The sequence below is a fragment of the Leopardus geoffroyi genome, chromosome E2 (genome assembly GCF_018350155.1).
Source record: "Leopardus geoffroyi isolate Oge1 chromosome E2, O.geoffroyi_Oge1_pat1.0, whole genome shotgun sequence".
Classification (NCBI taxonomy): domain Eukaryota; kingdom Metazoa; phylum Chordata; class Mammalia; order Carnivora; family Felidae; genus Leopardus; species Leopardus geoffroyi.
The window spans coordinates 31,666,120-31,687,369 of NC_059335.1; the positions used below are offsets into that span (position 1 = coordinate 31,666,120).

General features: G+C 45.3%; 1 protein-coding gene and 1 long non-coding RNA gene across 6 annotated transcripts in view; one reads left to right on the top strand and one right to left on the bottom strand.

The window, feature by feature from the left end:
• Positions 1 to 21,250, top strand: part of FTO (FTO alpha-ketoglutarate dependent dioxygenase) — a 393,904-nt gene that overhangs the window by 291,161 nt on the left and 81,493 nt on the right. The gene's annotated exons all lie outside the window — the stretch shown is intronic.
• On the bottom strand, positions 316 to 9,259 carry LOC123579161. Of its 2 annotated transcripts, none has more exons than XR_006702658.1 (3): positions 9,204 to 9,259; positions 5,391 to 5,463; positions 316 to 4,208 (listed from the first exon to the last, which is right to left on the bottom strand). It is a non-coding gene; the product is annotated as an uncharacterized LOC123579161 (long non-coding RNA). The 2 variants fall into 2 exon arrangements; XR_006702659.1 differs by having other exon boundaries at positions 9,139 to 9,250.

A 21,250-nucleotide genomic window follows, 5' to 3' on the forward strand; every position in this document is an offset into this window, starting at 1 on the left:
TAAACGTGAAAGAGGACTCTAATTTAAAAATAAGTGGCTATACTTTTTAATTCTTATTTAGCCTCTGTAGCTGTTTTAATATCCCTTTTATGGTTGACTGGTCCATGTTTTAAAACAAGTTCTTCAGGGACTCTATGCCCATTAGTCCCTGGCAATAAAATCTGAACTTTGCTAAAATAAAACATGATGCCATGGGGCAATTAAGAGGAGAACTTTCAGAGATGACTGCGAATATGAAATACAGTGATTTATTTTATTAATGGATAAGGGGAAAACCAGCCCACCTCTTTTAAGCTCAACTATGTGTATTTGGGGTTTTTTTTTATATTTTTAATTTATTTCTTTGTTTCTCTCAGGGCAGTAGGGGGTTCTATAGTAGGCTGTTAAGGTACACCAAACCTCCTTTTGTAGCCTGCCACTTCTGAATATGAGTCTTTATTTTTTTTCATTTTATATGGAAAGTGGGGTGATGTCACTTAGGAAAGCATTTTTCCCCAAAGTGGTTTTGGGAACCAGAATCTGGTGATGTGTTATTTAAAAGCGATAATGCAGTAAAGCTACGCCTTGTGCTTGAAATAATTGTAGGATTTATGGGATATATCCCTAACCTGTTCAGTTTTATGGAAGGACAAAATACAGGTATTCATTTCCTCGTAACTTTCTTAAAAACTCAGAAGCGCAGTTGACAGTTGTTTCCCGAACATTATAATACCTTCTTTGTTTATTAAGTAAGAGTTGGTAGTAATTTAGGACTCCTGCAATTTAGGAGTTACTTAATTTGCAAATGGGATTGGCCTCTCTAACCTTTGAAGGAATGAGTTACTGTTAATGTTTTTAAATTTTCATTGACTCTCCATTGCCAGCTAAAGGATAAGGCTCAGGTTTTTAAAAGCCTTACCTGACTTTCAGCCTCCTTTCCGTTACGTGCCCCCCTCCGCCACCCCTTTCCCTCAATAGTAGGTCTGCTCCACAGCGTCGACTACATCCTGAATTTTCCATCGATTGTACTTTTTTTCCCCCCTTCTCTCTCCGGGGACTCTTCTTCACCTTGTCCTACCTGTAGCCTTCCTCTGCTTCCTCTGCCAATGTTTCCTCCCTTCAGAGGGCTTCTGGACTCAGTAGCCAGGGCGTCCACAAATGCAAGATGTGCAGGACCCGCCTGCACGGCCGTGTGTGGCGGCCCCCTTGGCATCCTTCCCCCCGCCCAGCAAATTGACCTCCTTCCCTGGTCCCTGGCACTTTGTACAGATCTTAACTATTGCACTTGTCACGTCCAGCGTAGCTGTTTGTGTAAATGTCTGTCTTGTTCACCAGACAGTGAGCCTTTTGAGGGAAGAGGTTGTCTTAACTATCTCTGTGCCCCAAGGTGCCCCAAGGGAGAGGCACAGTGACCGTCAGACGAATGCATGGACCACTGTTTTCCTGCATTAAGAAATGTCAAGAGATACCTGACTTAAGAAGTTGGATGAAGAGAAGCTTTTTTTTTTTTTTTTTCTATTTTAAAAGTCATTAATCAGCTCACACGATACACTGAGGAATCCTCCTCCTGTTGGACCAAGGAACACTGAACTCAGAGATCACCAGGAGCCGGCCAAGGGCCTGTGGTTGGCTAGCGAGACGCCTCATTCTAGAAACTCGAATCTTTTGGTTCCACAGCCCTGACCACCATACCGATGCTATCCTGGCAGGCACACGGTGTTGCCCACCCAACAGCCAATCTTATCTCTACCCTGCCTTCTTCATCCCCGCTAAGAGAATCCCAACTGGGCTCAGCCCCTTGATTTCAGGGAGGTTGGCCCCTCTTGCAGACACACGTGGTGAATCACAGTTGGGTTAAGCCAGCCAAGGTGTTTCTGTTCCTCTGGGCTAGATACTCACTTTTCTCAGCCTCCCTGGCAAGCTCGGATGTGGGCGGGGAAGAAGGGGGTGCGTGACACAAGTTCTGACATCTGTGAGACATAAGGCCATGTGGGCTAGGAGCTTCTAGAAGGGATTTTCTTCCTGATAAAAAGACCAGCCTCACGAAGGCATCCTACTGTGGCTCACAGTCGGGGTGGGGGTGGGGGTTGGGGGCAGGATTCTGGAGCTGTGCAGGCAGCTTTCAACCATGACATGACACGTATGAGGGCAAAAGCTAGTGCACTGATGCTGGTAGAACAAATGGAAAGAAAGCCTGGATCCATGATGGCCAGCCTCAAAGCCTTTCACTTCCAGACCTCTTAGATGGCTTACCCTTTTGAGAGTTAGTTTTCTGCTACTCAAAGCAGAGTGCATCCTAGCTGACTCGCTTGCTTTGAAAGGGAAAAATGAGAATGGAGACAGCATCCTAAGAGGAAAGATAGTGACTGGGTAAAATGTATAGAAGTCCGGGCAACGTAGTAGTCAAGAAATGTGGTGACTGACTTGTACATTTCTGTTAAGCCCAGGGAAGACCCACCACGAAGCCCCCCAAACATTCATCATTCGAGAAACAGTAAGTTATTGGCACGTCTGGGTAGCTCAGTTGGGTTAAGCATCCTGCTCTTGATTTCGGCTCAGGTCATGATCTCGTGGTTCATGAGTTCGAGCCCCGCGTCGGGCTCTGTACAGGAAAGGTTTCCTGAAGGAGGTGAGAGTTGAGCTGAGTCTTGACTGGGAGTAGGATTTCTCCAGGCAAAGAACAGTGGGGGTAGGAGAGATGGGGTATTCAAAACAAAGGGAATGTGTGTTAAGATAAAAAGGCACAAGAGAAACAGAACAGTTGGAAACTGTAAACTTGTTGCCATGTTCGGTTTAGATCTTTTTCATTAAGATTTGGCAAAGTTGGTGATAGCTGCAAGTGTGTTGTATTATGCTGTATACTTTTGGTATTTAAAAAGTTTCGTAACAATTAATAATAACTTCAAGCGGATCAATGAGAGACGAAGGCATTGCATATAACTATCCTTTCAGAACTCTAGATCTTCGGGATATTAAATAATTCTAAGCAGATCCTCAGAACTCTAGATCCTTGGAATGTTAAATCATTTTAAGCAGAATTAAAAAGGGGGTGGTTTCCATGGTCAAATAAGTTTGGGAAACATTGGCTTAAATAAAATTGAATAGTCTTCATCTCCGTAAGAACTCCTAGAGCCTCTAATACTCTCACATTAATTGTTACTGTCCAAAAGGAAGCTACCACCTAGAGCATGTCCCACAATATATTTGATTGTATACTCTTTTTTATGTAACTATCTGCAGAACCGTGGCATTGGAAAGGGTTGGTATAGACTACTTCTGAGAGCTTGACTGAGAAAGAAGATAGAGTTATAGGGTGACAGCTAAAATGGCGGATGAGTGAAGGAGGACATTTCATAAGACGGGAATGTCAAGAGCATGTGTGTATGCCAAAGGCAGAAAGCAGTGGTGAGGGAAGTTAAAGACACAGGAGCAGGGTGCCTGATTGGTAGGGCAAGGGCGGTGCTTCAGGTTACAAGAAGGAGGCACGTTAACGGACCTCTGCCAGCATCGCTGTTGAAGATGTCAAGATTGTTATAATACTGTGTTTCCGTGTTCTATGAGAGAAGGTAGGACTCCAGGTCGGAGACTTGATAAATACACTGGAGGCTACTTAACTGAATTTGGGTATCAATTACTATTTTTCTAGTTGCAAGAGACAAGAAACCCAACCCACATAGACTTAAGTAAAAAGAATGTATTGGTTCATGTAATTGAAAAGTACATGGTGGGCACCTGGGTGGTTCAGTCAGTTGAGCGTCCAAACTCTTGATTTCGGCTCAGGTCATGATCCCAGGGTCGTGGATCGAGCCCCTCGTTGGGCTCTGTGCTGAGTGTGGAGCCTGCTTAAGATTCTGTCTCTCTCCCTCTCTCTGTTCTTCTCCCCTGCTCTCTCTCTCTCTAAGAAAAAATTTTTCTTTAATTTAAAAAAAAAAAAAAGAAAGAAAACTACGTGGTAACTGGCTTCACGCATAGCTGAATCAAGGGAATAACCATATCACCGGGACCCGTCTCTCTGCTCTTAGGTTCTTCTTAGTTGGTTCCATTCTTCCCAGTTGCTGGGAGCTTTAGCCTCTTCTGGTTCCAAGACGGTTATAGCTCCAGACTTCACGTCTACCATCACGTCACTAATCCCGTAAGAGAAGAAGTTCACTTCTTTTTCTCAGAAGCCTCAGATTCTTGCCATGCCTCCTTAGTCTGAATGAATTATGTGTCCATCCCTGAAGCAATCCCTACAACCAGGAGATAAGGCATATTCTGATTATCTTAAATCAGTTAGTCCCCAAGTACCCTCCCTACTCCCTCTGCCCCCCCGCCCCCGCCAACCTCCAAGTAGTGGAAATCCCCAAAGGAAAATCAGGAGTTCTATATCTCAGGAGTGAAATGTGTTAATAAGGTAATGTCTTCCCATCTCCAAAAACGGAAACTCCCGAAACAGGGCCCTTAGATTTTACCCAAGACGATTTTAAATTCTAAATGGTAGGATGTTTAGGGTCCCAGATCTGACAGCATGAATTAGATCCCTTCCATTTGGGGCACCCAAGTAAATGAAGGCTGTTGACAGCCATCACTGTGAGTGCTGTTGCTTACCGAAGAGGTCCTGCAATAAATCCTCTTTGGAAATAAACAAAAAGCAGTTTTTGAGAACCCAGCTTTCACCAAAGACCAGAACCTGTCAGCCACGGGCAGAAGCCATTAGCAGGATTTATATGTGCCCGTATCCAGCACTGAGTCAAAGGGAGATATGCAGAGGGGATTTCTCTCTTCTGGAAACCCAGCAGAGGAATGAGGAAGACTTTCTGGGTAAAGTTTCAGGGAACCTAATGCATAAATCCCCTTAACAAACACTGGGATTTGGGTTTGTAACTCATCCCTCTCAGCTTGGGTCCTATGGAGACAAGCTGCCAGAGGGCCAACACAGCCAGAGCCAGGAAGAAAGGGGTAGAATTTATGGAGAAAACAGGGACACTGCTTAAAATGGTGACATGTCCACAGTGTGGCCCTGGGCACATTTTTGCTTTGAGGACACTTGGTGTAGTCCAGGAACTGTTGCCCGAGACCCCACAAAAGCAGCCAGTTGCTGGCTGGTCGGGGGTTGTCCCCTCCCTTGTGATCTGCAGCCTGACTGACCTTCCTTTCTTCTTTCATTTAGACTGTGCCAAAAATGGGTTCTCCCAAACTGTGTGACACGTTAGAACAGGAGAGTCTGGGTTCTCTCCTGTCTGCATCACAGAGGGTATCATTAATTGGCTAAGTTTCTACCTCACGGGGAAATTTAACAGACAAACAGACAAACAGCACACATTCTTTTTCCTCCTCTGAATATTCAGATATCCTTCCCATAGGTACCTCTCTGGCTTTGAGTAATGAAGCCAGAGTCTATATGCAGACAGCATGCCATGATCTCTCTTTACCTATTTGTTGCAGTAGCTATAAAGCCAGAGCAAACGGTGAGTCGCAAAAGGAAAAGATCCAGAATGCGGCCAGCTGAAAAAGAGAACAGGAGTGATCTGGTATGATGATAAATGCTGTGCTCTATTTATGCTTTGGCCGTGGATTTGGCCACCACTCAACAGCCTCCATGACCAGCTCTCCACTTTCTGCTTCTTTTCTCCCTCCTGTTCGGTTGCAAACTTATTTTGGCTGAGGATTTACTTGTCACCCCGTGTTGACATTTCAAGTTATTGCATTAAGAAAAACACAGGAGAAAGCAAACAAGCAAGTATATTCTAACAGGTCACCAGGCAGAGGAGTCCTACTCAGATTTCAAAGAAAAGGAGGGGGGTTGGGGTAGAGAATGGAGAACAGATATATTTGTAAGGGGGAAAAAATCCTCCTAGCTTTTTGGACCCAAGTAAGATCTTAGGTTGTGATTATTATTCTCAGCTACTGGTGATTCCTGGGGCTGCTAAGGGGGATTCTGGTCCAACTACATTTGCTGTGTAATTCTACGGAACCATGCTAACATTCTGATTTCTCTGATTATAAGTGACTGCGACAACAAAGACCATAACTCCGCTTTAAGAACTGTTTCCACAGTGTCTCCAGGGGACAGGTTTGCTTTGGTCTCTGAATTCCCCGAAGGCAAGCTGAGACTATGTAAATTAAAGAAACAAAGCCAGTGACAACCAACTCTGTGGTTTTATTTGATTTTCCGCAACACATGTCCATCAGCATGTTGTAGACAACACAATATGATTAAAGCACAGCAATAGTCACTCATATATTGCATTTTAATTGCTATAATGTGCGATGAATAGTGAAGCTGGAACCAAGTATACTTTCACCTCCGAGCGATCTTTCTTTGATTCAGCAGGATTTGTAACAACAGAAAACAGAAGTCAGTCAGCGGGTACCCTGGGCTGGGCTGGGCTGCTTATCAGCCTTGTGACCTTGGATAAGTCACTAAGTATCTTTGGATCCCATTTTCCTCAACTCTGAAATGAGGGGTTTAAACCAGATACGATCTAAATAGCCTTCCACTTGTGGCATTGACCACTGCAAGGTGTTTTCTGGTCTCTGGAATTCGATTTCTGAACCCGGTGATCTTTCAGCCCTTTGGCAGTTGAATCCCTTCCTTTAGGATCTATGACAAAGATGACTTCTGTCTAAGCTTTGGATTTCTGAAACTAATTCCAGTGAATTGCATCATACATATTTTTAACTAGCTTACATTAAATGAGAGAGAGAGAGAGAGAGAGAGAGAGAGAGAGAGAGAGAGAGATAGCAATTTAAATAGTTCTTTCCTTGCTGTTCCCTTCCATGAGCATTTGCCCTGGAGTAGATGTGAGACAGAGTCAGGAAGCTGTGCCCACCTCTTCTGAGGGTGAATTTCTTCCTACTCTGAGTGTCATTCTATACCTCCAAGGTGCTTTGTTCGCAATATGGCCCTAGGACATAAGGCGACTGTTTGGTGCTTAACTGATCATTTGGTGTTTCCCTGAAAAAAATAGATCTCTTCCAGTGACGGAAGAAAACCTAGCTGGGTTGGACTCACTCAAAAATGTGGGTGCCTGGGTGCTCAGTCAGCTGGGCGTTTGACTCTTGATTTTGGCTCGGGTCGTCACCCCCAGGTTGTGGGATCAAGCTCCCTGGCCAGCTCCGTGCTAAGTGTGGATCCTGCTTGGGATTCTGTCCCTCCCTCCTTCTGCCTTGCTCTCCCTCTCTGTCTCTAAACTAAATTTTTAAAGACTGCAGAATCTCAGGCCCTCAGAGTTTTTGAGTGTAGTTTTGACTCTGCATAATTTTTGCCTTCTCGGGCGACTTCAGGATTTGATTTGCCTGCCCCGCAAGCGTAAGATAGGACTCAGGTGTGAAGTTCACTGGATTTCGTGCTCGTGCTCTGCTTCCAATGGGTCTGTGAAGCGATGAGGGTGGAGTTGGGCGAGCATGTTAATCCGCCCGTTGTACTTTATGGCTTTAAGACCGCTGAACCGGTTGCCCAGGACTCACTCCTTCCCGGCACCCCTTGGGAACTTGCCTTTTGGCGTGAGATCCTGGGGTTGTGCTCTCAGACAGCAGGCAAGCTGCCAGTGTCAAACTCAGCCTTCCTACCCCAGGAGGCTTTAGCACCAGAAAGGGCTTCCTTTGGGCCATGTGATGGGTAACATTGTGTCCCAAACACTGCAGGGGAAAGACAACACATTTCTGCTTGAATGCTTGCTTTTTGCCACCTAAAAACCAACAAGTGGAAGAAGACTGGGAGAAAACTCTGACAAGAGTACGGTAGTCTCTTTATCTGGTTATGAAGCTAGGTGCCTTCTTAACAAATTCTAAGCAAAGATATGGAGTCTACTTCTAGCCTCTTCATCCTTATTTGCCGCATGGTGGCAGCTCTTGGAGAGAGATCTCTACTTCTCCTGAATGTCACATTACCCTTTAGAATTCCAGAAGCACTTCCGATCTTCAAAACTCTTAATAAGCAATGACTTTTATAGTTATTTTTAAAAGCAGTGATACTTACATTCTTATCTTTTAAAAACATGCTCGGGGCGCCTGCCTGGGTGGCTCAGTCGGTTGAGTGTCCGACTTCGGCTCAGGTCACGATCTCGCGGTTTGTGAGTTCGAGCCCCGAGCTGGGCTCTGTGCTGACAGCTTGGAGCCCGGAGCCTGCTTCGGATTCTGTGTCTCCCTCTCTCTCTGCCCCTCCCCTGCTCACGCTCTGTCTCTCTCTCTCTATCGAAGATAAATAAACATTAAAAAAATTTTTTTAATAAAAATAAACACGTGTTCATCATAAAGACAAGAGCAAGTGTTGATGATGATAGGGAAAAATTAGAGCCTGCATCCATTGTTGGTAGGGATGTAAAATGGTGTAAGCTCTTTGGGAAACAGTTTAGAAGTTCTTGAAAGGACTAGAATGACCCAGCAGTTCCACTCCTGGTTACCCAAGAGAAATGAGAACACGTATCTACACAGAACTTATACAGACATGTTCGCAGCAGCGTTACTCCTAAAAGCCAGAAATGGAACCAACCCAGGTGCCCATGACATTGAGTGAATTATCAAAATGTGGTATATCCATACAGTGGAATATTATTTGGCAGTAAAAAAAAATGAAGCATTGATACGTGCTACAATATGAATATTGAAAACACGGTAGGTGAAAGAAGCCAGTCACAAAGCACCACATACTATGATAACATTTACGTAAAATTCTCAGAATAGGCAAATCAGTTGAGACGGAAGTTACATTCGCGGGGGTCCGGCTGGAGTGGGCAGAAAGGAATATACTAAAAGTCACACAAGTGTACTCTTTCCATGGGTAAATCATATAGAATTTGAGGTATATCTCAATAAAGCTGTCACCCAAAATCCGTGTAATTAAAAATGATGGAGGGGCGCCTGGGTGGCGCAGTCGGTTAAGCATCCGACTTCAGCCAGGTCACGATCTCGCGGTCCGTGAGTTCGAGCCCCGCGTCAAGCTCTGGGCTGAGGGCTCAGAGCCTGGAGCCTGTTTCCGATTCTGTGTCTCCCTCTCTCTCTGCCCCTCCCCCGTTCATGCTCTGTCTCTCTCTGTCCCAAAAATAAAAATAAAAACGTGGAAAAAAAAAATTTAAAAAAAAAAAAAAAAATGATGGATCACTAAATTCTACTCCTGAAATCGTTATTACACTATCTGTTAACTAGCACGGATTTAAGTAAAAACAACAACAACAATACCTTACGTGAGATCATGTCATTTCCCTGCTTCTCTGTCACATCTAGAACAAAACCAGTCTCCTTACCAGCACGTGGTTCCTGCCCACCCCTCCTTCGTCTTGCCACAGTGGCCTCTATTCTGTTCCTCCACTTTGTAAACTGTGTGTTTGTCTCCAGGCCTCTGGGTTTGCTCCTCCCCTGGCCTGATGCGCTCTGCCCTTCTGACCTCCACATTTTTGTCATTCATATGTCACCTTAGGTCCTCCCTGACTACCTTCAGTAAAATTACCTCTCCATCCTCTGCACAGATGGTTGCGACATCCTGTTGTCTTCTCTTCGGAGCACCCAGTTGTATCTGAAATTCCTATTCGTTTTTCTGTTGATTTATCCTACATGTCCTGCTCTAAATGAAACCTTCCCTCCTGAGAGCAGGGGCACAGAGATCACCCGGGCCTGGCCCAGTGCCTGACGCATGGGCATCAGTACCTGCGTGATGGACGAATGAATGAGCATTATAGCGTGCTCTGCTTGTCAACCGAGAGTGGACACCCCAGTTTGGTGACAGTGGCTCCCTGTGTGGGGAATTGCTCAAAGCCATTGACCTGGGCACCTCTCCGTCCTTTCTCTGTTATATCCTCAGATAGAGGGCAAGCTAAGATGTAGCATCCTTAATTGCCAGAGGGGACCCAGAGGCCTGGGAAAAAACTAATGGGCCTTGAAACTGTGATCTAATGGAGAGCTTGCAAAATATCGTTCATGATTCAGTCTACTCACTCCCGTGCATTCAGTCTCTGAAATGCTCTTCTTCTTAGCACTTTTGTAATTATACGTTGTATTTATGTTGACTTATTTTTCTCTTTTTGTTCATGACATCGTATTGGAAGCTCCTTGAAGGTAGGAAACGTGATTATTCCTTATTCCGTGCCTTCACACACATATGTCAGGTTTGTCTTAGGCACACTGTGTACCTCGACTGCCATTTCTAGCCTCAGCTAACTCAGACATTAAGATGCCGAATTAGATTTTAGGGAGTTGCGTTCTGGGAACCTGATACTTTTTTCCATGTTTATTGTAAGAGTAATTACACTTTCAGTTCTTCTCCAAGGTCTGTGAAGTGTTTGAAGAAGGTTACCTGCATAGCAACTGGTTTGGGGGCAAAGTAAACATAGGGTTGGGTTGACTTTGCTCAGGAAGCAAGTGGGCTCACCTTGGTGCATTCTCCCTTGGGCGGCTCTCTTGTGGAAAGCCAGCCATCCTACCATTTTATGCACAGCCCTGGCTGGGCCCTGGAGGAAGGAAGAAATACCATGAGATACACAGGCCCGGGCTTTCCAGTGGTGACCCCTTATGGAATGCTAGGAAAAAACTAAAGGGATTGTGGTGTCTTTTCCTGCCTTTTATCAAATCTGGAGGAAGGCTTTGAGACCGGCTTGGGACTGCCCACCCTGAAGAGTTGCTGGCCAACTACTGAAGCCAGCAGGCAGACATTGGTGAGAGAAGGCTCTTCCAAGAGCTGTTGGCTTGGTCCCCAGATAGGATCGTGAGGTCCTAGATGTGGATATATGGGAAGATAGGATCTAGCCAACATTGGTTACTATGCTTGAACAAAAATAAGGTCATTTATTGACATCAATTGCCATCTGTTTTCACCCACTTACATTCAATTAACCCTTAAGCCTACAGTAGAGAATTGAGCTTTATGTTGATTTTCTTGGTGTTGCATTTCCCTGGCCTTACATCTCCATGTAGAATTTTCTGTGGAGATACTGTCCTGGGAAATATGATAGAAATAGTTCAGATTTTTAAAAAGAGGACTCTCTGTCTTGTCTTCTCTCCCCCTTCCCCTGCCCTGTCCATCCTATGTTTGAGAGCCTTGCTATAAAAAAATTATCTGAAGTCATTTTACATTTTATATTCTGACATCTCTTTAGTGGGTGCCATGGTTAATGTTATTACTTCCTTAGAAAGAATATAATTTCTCAGAGAACATTAAGCGATATTACTCTGAAACAGAGAATGGCCTCTGTACCTTCATTCTTGATAGGATAAAATAAGGTCATCTTACATGACTCATATACTACCTTATGTTTGTATAACACTTCATAGTTTTTAGAGACTCCCCTCCAGAGTTTTGTGTTGAAACACAAAAGACATCGTACCCAATCTGATTTTACTTTTGACTCCAAGTAATAGATCATTATTATTGTGTTGTAGCCTTTAAAATAATGATTAAGAAAAATAAATAAAAATAAAAGTGATAATCAAGAAATAGGCTGAGAAAACGCTTAATGAGCTTTACTTAGCACATTCCATCTTTAGGGAAAACACTCTTAAAATTTTCACAAGTAAGGCAGAATTTCCCATGTTGGGTTATTCTGTGGATATAACCGTCTCCTGAATCAGACTTAAGTTGATGTTGCTCATTATTACTATGAGCTAAGGGACCCATGGGAGTAGGGTATAACTATCAAGATTATGAAACAACCGTGTTAAACACTGCGTGCCATTTAATGAATCTACAACCTTAACAAAAGAAGACAGATACAACACAGGATATGTCACACCTACAATGAGAAGGTCCCATCCCATAGGCCAGATGACCCTTCTTTTGGTTTTGATATTAGGTGCTGACTCTACCGTGATGAAGCTATGTAGTCTGATGACATGGAAATTCGGTGGAGCACCATAGCCTTATGGGGTATCTCCAGGCATCACCAGCTTCCTTGTCTTCACATCAAGGTCGATGTAAAAGGGAGGAGAATTTTCTTCCATCCCATTTTTCAATGGCCTTCTTAGGACCTGGCTTAGTATTTTATTTATACACAAACCATGTATATAATTATTGCATGAGTTATGTTATAAGCTATGTAATACAGCTGTGTCCTAAGTAGTATTACTTGTAGTATCGCATTTAATCCTCATGAGAGTTCTTGGAGGAAGATATTGTTATCCTTTCACAGGTAAGAAAACCGGAAGGGAATAGAAGGTGAGGCACGTGCTATGCTTACCTTGCTAGCTCCCATTTGTTCACTCATGATTCATGAAGCCTTTATCAAGCAACTACCGTGTATTAGCATTGATGAGACAAGGAAGGATCAAACCCAATCCTTGCCTTCAAAGAGCTTAAAGAACTGGGTTGGAGCACAATTTAGCTGTCATTTCAAAGGTAAAGGATCTCAAATGGAGGAGTTTTCTGGCATCTGCCTTAGGACTGTGCGGCCAAGATAAATGTGATGGATAGATGTAAGCATCAGTGTGTGAGTGGGAGGAGACGTCCCAGAAAACATTTTTTCAGCTATGTCTGTGACTCTTGGGAACTCCTCATTCATTATGAAGTTCTTTGATGACACCAACCATTGCGCAGGAATCTCTTCCCAGAGCAATTTAGAAATATCAAATAATTTTTATGATGGATAATTCCAAAAAGGGTTAAAGTTGGCTTCTCTGGGACACATAATGGGAAAGTAGCTGAACGTGATTTCAAAGGGATTTTTTTAGGAGAGAATTCCAATTACAGAGAAGTAATTTCCCTTTCTAGCTTACTAAGCTCTATTTCAGACTAATGCAGTTTCAAGATCCATATCCTTTCTTCCCTTATTTCAACAGATATTTTGAATATGAAAATCTTATGTCAAAACTTCGCTGAAGCCTTCATCAGGCTTTTGAGAGGCTAAGTAAGAATTCTGTTTCTAGGAATAAAAAGATGTGGATCAGAAAGATTCTTTGCTGGCTAGAGTCCCTTTTCGGATGGTAGTTCAAGCAGTCTTTAATCATATTTTTGTTGATTATTTATTAGTTTCCCTGGGAAATCAAAGACTCGGCAACGTAAAACGTGTTCTCCTGAAGATATTTTATGAATCAGAACCCGGAGTAAAGAAATAATGGAAAATACATTTCCTTTGCCGATATGGACTAATTGGGAATTAAAAGACCTTTCTCTCTAGTCAGTGCCCCACATGGAAATGCTAAGTGACCTAACTGGCCCAATTGTACCGACCGCAGTTTCTGCCCAGACAAAACTCTTATGCCGCAAGTAGATAAAGAGAGCGCTTTGTCAGTAAATCAAAAGTGTGGAACACTAGAACTAATTTAAGTGAAGGGATAGGCTCCAAGCCAGCTGTTTGGGTAAACCCACATGGAACCAAAGGGGGAAACTGATGTAACTTAATACGTGTGTATTCCAGCCATCAGCCTAGGGTGTGTGTAATGCAAGCTTGTGGTGTTTGCCGTCGTGAGAGGCACGAAGGCAGACTCCCGTCCTCAACTGCGTGGGGCTGCCAGCTTGCGGCAGCTTTGGTCGATACCGGGCTTGCTCTTGGGGAGCCAGACTTTGGCTGGTTTCCTGATGAAGGGTAGGGGAACTGCATGAAATGTGTTTACTCATACACATCGTCCTGGTCAAGTGAAATCAAAAGACATTTGAAAAAAAAAACAATCGGCCAGAGCAAAACACAAAGAAAATACGAATGCGTTTTGTGCTGTTGAGGCCAGTATAATTTGGGGGGATATACAGGATCAACACACACGACAGACTGGAACACGATTGGGAATAATGAAGTATGGCTGTGTAGCAGAAACAGCAGACTATGGTGGTGAAGAGCGTTAAGAGCCAGATGGTCTGAGTTCAAAACCCACCCTGCTGCTTAGTAGGTATGAGAGCTGGGGCAAGTTAGTTAGTCCTTCTCCACTTGGATCCTCGTCTGTAAAGTAGAGATGGTAAGAACACCCACCTCAAGGTCACCCAGGTGTCATTTGGGACATACGTAAGAACCACGTAACCTAGCAAATTAGGTCAGAAGGCCCTGAGGATTTTGCTTCTCTGTGTTTTGAAGACCTTGGTAGAAATGTCTTCATGAAGTTGAACTAATATTCGAATATCTTTGACGCTATGAAAACATGCCGATTTCTTATAGTTCAGTCTACTAAAGAGGGGCTCAATATGACAGCATGAATGGAGAAAGAGATTGTTCTGGTTTTCTGGAAAAAAAAAAAAAAAGAATACCCATCTCATAAGATTGTTACGGATTCATAAAGGTAAAGGTGGTATGTGGCCCATAAGAAGCATTCTGTAAGTTGGTGATTGTTATCATAGATCAGAAGTCAGAAGCTCAGATGCCCAGGGGCGCCTGGGTGGCTCAGTCGGTTGAGCGTCCGACTTCGGCTCAGATCATGATCTCATGGTTCGTGAGTTCGAGGCCCGCGTTGGGCTCTGTGCTGACAGCTCAGAGCCCGAAGCCTGCTTTGGATTCTGTGGCTCCTCCTCTCCTTGCCCCTCCCCTGCTCATGCTCTGTCTCTCTCTGTCTCTCAAAAATAAATAAACGTTTAAAAAAAAATTTTTTTTAAATGCAGAAGCTCAGCTGCCCGCAGTGCCCAGCATGGTGACCACTGGCCACAAAGACCAGTGGTGTGCAGGTGATGGCGGTCAGGATAGTGGCACCTGCTTCTTAGCTACAGCCGCCACTCTGCACTAGATGTGGCCCTAGGGGGATGCTGGTCCAGTGTCAACCATATCTTCTGAAATATCAGAAATGGACATTCGGACAGCTGGACTTTGCTGAAAATCTCTCAGCTCTTAACTCTCGCTGATTTATTTTAAAACCTTCTCCAAGCCAAATAAAACCCTGTCTGCAGGCTATGGGCCACCAGCTAATGACATCTGTGGTCTAATAATGGAACGCTGACATGTAGCTTACAGAAGTCCTTGTGATGAATTTATTATCACACTGTGAAACAGAGATTCATTTTGGTTCTGGAAATATTCATTGAGTTCCTACTATGCGTCAGACCCTGTGCTGATGCCGAGAATACAGTAGCGACCAAGATAGACAGTCCAAGGGATGTGCACACTTTATAAGACTTTTGAAGAGAAAGCAACACCTGGTACCTAAAAGATACTCAGTGTTGGTTCCCAGCTCCTTCCATTACCTCTGCTAAGTCTAGACCCGATCCCGTGAGTATTTGAAAGCTGATTTAGGTTTTTGAAGAGTAACAGCATGATGCAGTGTAAAACTAATAAATCTACCAACAATATTCCAGAAATATCCGACTGAAGTTCTGCTCCTCTTAGTTTCCTGCTTTTTCTCTGATTAGTCCCTCTCTTTTTCGCAGAAGCACCTCATGACGTAGGGACATGAACTTGGGCTATGATATGTTGCCACCATTTGCATATTGCTTCCTACATTTTTCTCAATTTGTCTTTGAGAGTGTGAACTTCCTTCACACTTGCAAAGGCGCTCAGTGGAACACTAATCCTGTGAGCTAATTCACCGTCATTTGAGGAACAGGGAATATTATGTATCCCCTCCCTTTCTTGGAGATTCACAAAGCCCGTTAGCAAAGCCCGTTGAGGGCTCTGCAGACAAAACTTCTTGCTGAACCTCATCTAAATAAATGTTTCCCAGATGTATTTGACCAAGGTGCACCATCCCCCCACCCTTTTCCCCACTTAGTACACTTTAATATACTGACTTACTATAGTTGTTTGGCCCATTTGGAGGAATACTGGATTCCCCAATTCTGCTTCCTACTAGGAACCGTAGTGTCTTTAAAATTTCTTCCCTTCCCGAGTATTCACAGCTAAAGATATCTCCCAAGAGCTGAGACTTTATTCTCAAGGAGTCTAGCAAATTGAGTGTGGCGGTCGCCATCTTGGTGGTGCCTGACCATTGAACTATAAATCTCGGAGGAGAGAGACTGTCATCCCTAGTCTGTCTGCTGCACTACGCACGGAGTCGTTCTGCAGTGGGTGTGGAGTAAATGCACATTAACTGACCAGTGAATGCCCTCACCAGAAACATTCTAGGAGATGTTAACAGTAGATGAATTTAGATAAAGCACAGTACTAGTCCTATAACTTTTGGGGTACTAGTCCCATAACCTTTCCGCAAGTTCAGAATGATTTCCCAATTTAAAAAACTTCTTTTTAATCTATTGAACCATGTTCCTAAAATGTGTGAATCATACCTCACCTTGAAAAACATTTTGGGGCGCCTGGGTAGCTCAGTCGGTTAAGTGTCCGACTTCGGCTCAGGTCACGATCTCGCGGTCCGTGAGTTTGAGCCCCGCGTCGGGCTCTGTGCTGACAGCTCAGAGCCTGGAGCCTGCTTCGGATTCTGTGCCTCCCGCTCTCTCCCTGTCTCTCCCCCACTTGTGTGCTCTCTCTCTCTCAAAAATATATGAACATTTAAAAATTAAAAAAAGAAATTAAAGGGGCTCCTGGGTGGCTCAGTCGGTTGAGTGTCTAACTTTGCCTCAATTCATGATCTTGTGACTCATGGGTTTGAGCCCCACGTCGTGCTCTGTGCTGACAGCTCAGAGCCCGGAGCCTGCTTCGGATTCTGTGTCTCCCTCTCTCTCTGCCCCTCCCCTGCTCACGCTCTGTCTGTCTCTCTCTCTCTCTCAAAGATAAATAAACATTAAAAAAAATCTTTTTAAATATATTGCAAGGCTTGGCAAGCCTGAGAGATGAGAGCAAGAAGGAAAAAATGGAGGATGCTCGTAGATAGGTCAGGAAAAGGGAATGAAGAATTAAGTGAACGACGCAATCAGCAGGTTTGGGTTTTCCCAAAGACCCAGTGGCTGATATTGGGTCTCTGATGGTGTCTCCTACGAGCCCAGTTCCCACACTGCATTCCAGATTGGGTCTGCCCAGGCCTCCCACCAAGTCTTGCGGCCATGGCATTTGCCGGCACATTCTGCCGTCCCGGCGGCCGACTCCCCTACGACCACCCTGTCCCACCCGCCTCCTGTGTAGGTGGCACGTCGGGCCCCTTCGCTTTGGATCCAGGCCTGGGATCTCCTCCGCCATCATGTAGTTTTCCTGCAGGCCTCACCCCACCCAGCCACGCTGCTCAGCGCGGCACGGCAAGACTCAGCCTGACTCTTCTTCGGAGAAAGAGGAATTAGCTTCGGCGTTGGGGGTTCAGCTGTAAAGTGACGTTTCCCACACTCACAGACTTGCATACCGATGAGGAATTCAAGTTTATTTTAGACTGTTGCTATGAGCAGGCCCCAAATGACACGGGAGCACGGAGCTCATTAACCATCCTCGTAAGCCTCGGGAGCTCTCACGTGTCTTCTTGGTTGTGGGCACGGTGCTAATTCTTTGGCTTTAATACAATTCCTTTCCAACCAGCCCCTCACATTTGTAAATCTTCAGTAAAACGTATGTGGGAAATCAATAGGACGCGCTCCAACCCAGTTTTCAATAGGCAGAGGAAGACCATCCTGGCCTTTAACATCGGTCCCGTTGACGATAATGTTGCTACAGCCAGGCCCTGTGCCCTCAGCCCCACCCCCCGAGTTTTATGAAGGTGAGCAATTTAGGACAGTGAGAGTCACGGGATTTTGAATAACTTAGTTCCTAGGTGTGTTTGGAATGGAAACAAAGATAACCCTGTTCCAACAGTGAATTTGTGCCTCTGGGTGAACGGCCAGGTGTTCTTCCAACTGAACTGTGAGACTAATTTCTTCCTGGCCTCTGGAAACCAGCTGAAGCAGTGGGCCAGCTGGTATATCTTCAATCTTGCATACCAACATCTTTCTCTGATTCACAGATTTCCTTTATCCCCAGCACTTCCTCTGGTATGTGCATCCCCGACAGTAAGCGATATCTCTTATTGGATTTGGGCATTTTTAAATCGTTGAGTCTTTTGGTGGGGAGGGTAGAGGAAGGAGGGTAGATGGCTACATTCGAATATTTCCAGCGGGAACCGTGCTTTAATCTCATCCACCTCTGATTCTTTTTTTTTTTTTTAAATGTTTATTTATTTTTGAGAAAGAGAGAGAGACAGAGAGACAGAGCGCGAGCAGGGGAGGGGCAGAGAGAGAGGGAGACACAGAATCCAAAGCAGTCTCCAGGCTCTGAGCTGTCAGCACAGAGCCCGACACGGGGCTCGAACTCACAAACCGTGAGATCCTGACCTGAGCCAAAGTTGGACGCTTAACTGACTGGGCCACCCAGGTGCCCCTCACCCACCTCTGACTCCTGTGCATCAGATGGTCTCCACATTCATGAGAAGAGGACGCTAAAGTCATTGAGGATGGCATTATGAGCATTACCTTTTTTTTTTTTTTTTTTATATTTACTTATTTTTGAGAGAGAGAGCTCAAGCAAGGGAGGGGCACAAAGAGAGGGAGACACTGAATCCAAAGCAGGCTCCAGGCTCCCAGCCGTCAGCACAGAGCCCAACATGGGCCTCGAACCCACAAATGCAAGATCATGACCTGAGCCGAAGTCAAACACTTAACCGACTGAGCCACCCAGGCGCCCCTGAGCATTACTCTTTTTAACCTTTACGTGATCTCAGAGGAAACAAAGTTAATGTATATCCAGTTGTTCCAACACCCGCTATGACTAGAGTATAAAACAAGACGCTCTGGAGATTTTTATCTAGAGGAGAAATTTCCTTGGGAAACTGAGGACTTTCGTTTGCAAAGCACAGCTTTTTCCGTATTAATCGACACACTTGTCCGTGATCTGAGATTTGGAGAAGCCCAGAGATTCGCCTGGTGAGTCACAGGGTAGAACTTGACCCTTGGAAGCAGCAACCTATACCTGATGGTCTGGCGGTTCTCAGGATATATCAGATCATACCCATAATCGATTTCCCCAAATAGCTGTGACATACAAGATTCTCCGTGCACTAAAAAGGGTATTTGAAGGTCACAAGTAAGTGGCAGGGGACCTTTGGTGACTTGAACGTGCCCACTCTCGGCAGCCTGTGCATGCTGGCGCCTTCTGGTATAATCTGGACCTACCTTACCCAGGCGTATTTAAAGGGAAACGAATGTTTCTTCACTAGTGTTACACACCCGCTTCAGTTTTCAGGAGGCTATGGCGCCTCGGTTGAAACTCTCCCTGTCTGTTTTTCAACGTTTATTTATTTTTGGGACAGAGAGAGACAGAGCATGAATGGGGGAGGCGCAGAGAGAGAGGCAGACACAGAATCGGAAACAGGCTCCAGGCTCTGAGCCATCAGCCCAGAGCCCGACGCGGGGCTCGAACTCACGGACCGCAAGATTGTGACCTGGCTGAAGTCGGACGCTTAACCGACTGCGCCACCCAGGCGCCCCCTCCCTGTCTGTTTTTGAGATGAAACTTCCGGGAGCGCCACCACCCCTCCAAGGTGAACTTGACCATGATGCAAACCATGAACCCCCTTTGGTCTGGTGTGTGTGCGTATTTTGGTGGACCGGACCAAGCCGTCACAGCGAGGGCTCAGCTGGCAAATGCCATTCTCAGCCATTCACACAAACCTAGCCTATGTCTGAAGGGTGTGCATTAAAACACACGTGGCTTTTCAGGCACACTTTTAAACACACTGGATATTTCAATTGCAGATTCCCTTGAACTGGATGCTAGTAGATCTTTACATAATGCAAAAACAATAATGTAATAATTAAGTAATAATCTGGCAAAGTACGGTAACAGCTTTCACCCCTAAGAATATATGGCACCTATACTGTTGACACACGGAGTTGTCTGTTGCAAGATTTCTCGGCACTTGGTAACAATTGTAACAGTTGAAGTTGCACCTGAAAAAGCAACATAGGTGAATTTTCACAGGGGAATTTCTCATGGTTCATAACTAATAACAAAATAATAAAGCTATGCCCATGACAAAAATGCCCTCAGGAGATAGCACAGGACAAGAACGGGGAACCCGGACTAGCTTTTTAAAGAAGATATAACATTCTAAGACTTCGGAAAAATTCAGCTTAAGAAATAGCGTGAATAACAACTATTAATATTTGTTGCGTGTTACCCTATGTCGAACTCTGTGCCGCGTGCTTGGTGTCGATTTTTAAACTTCATCCTCACGAGTCTCTACGAAGCAGGTGTTTTATTATCCCTATTTGTTAGACAAGAAAGCTGTGGCTCCAGAAAGCGTCTCGCAAGGTCATTCAGTCTCCAGCAAGTGGGGAAAACTGGATTCCAGCTCACGCGGTCAGCCTTCAAGCTGTTGTTCGTGGCCATGGCCCTTGCCTCGTACATCATTTCTTCCCACAGCAGAGGTCACAGCAGGCCAAACCCAGCCTTAGGTAACAGTGGTCACTGCCGAGCGGTTACTCAGGATTATTTTACGTACCTTCGGGTAGTCTTTCATGTCATCCCCAAACCAGCTCCACGATGTAGGTGGCGGTGATCATCCCCATTTCACGTACGAGGACAGCGGACATTCAGGTGGAGTAGTGTGTCCCAAATGCTGGCAGGGCTAACATCCCACTCCGGGCAGTCTGGTCCTGGAAGCTACTGTGTCAGCCTTTAGGCTAAGAAGTGCAGCTGTCCGCCGCCGTTTTAAAACTGGGATGTTTCGGGGCGCCTGGGTGGCGCAGTCGGTTAAGCGTCCGACTTCAGCCAGGTCACAATCTCGCGGTCCGTGAGTTCGAGCCCCGCGTCGGGCTCTGGGCTGATGGCTCAGAGCCTGGAGCCTGTTTCCGATTCTGTGTCTCCCTCTCTCTCTGCCCCTCCCCCGTTCATGCTCTGTCTCTCTCTGTCCCAAAAATAAATAAACGTTGAAAAAAAAAAATTTAAAAAAAAAACTGGGATGTTTCACACTACGAATAAAGATGTCTGACTCCTCTTAGAAGACAAAACAAGATGGGACGATCGGACAGTACTGGTTCCCTTCCACCTGGCAAGGGTCACTTGGCCACCGTGGGTAGCTGCTCGCGGTAGACGGCTGTCTCCCTCCACTACCCCTCCCTTTCACTGCTTTCCTTCCTGCGTCCTCACTTTGGGGGGGCATTTAATTTGCAGTTTGGGCATGGGGTCTCCCTGGTACCGGAGCTGCTTCCGCAGGGGTCTTTCCGTTGTGTGTGTCGGTGCGAACGGCATTCCCCACAAAATAATGACAAACTCCTCCTCGAGGGTCTTCCTCCGTCCCCTTGCCCCTGCGTCTCTAGTGTTGGCACTCAACCAGGCAGGGAGCATGGGAGGCTTACAACCTTTTCTCTCTCTGCCTGGTTGGTAGCAGTCGGCCGGTGTTTGGTTGGCCACGATCAAGGTGGCAGCAGCATCTCCAGGCCTTGGCACACAGCTTGGTAGGCTGTTGTGTGACCCAGAGACCCCCAATCTCTGTACGCGTTAGAGCAAAATACAACTGTAACACCCGGAAGTGAAGGGAAATA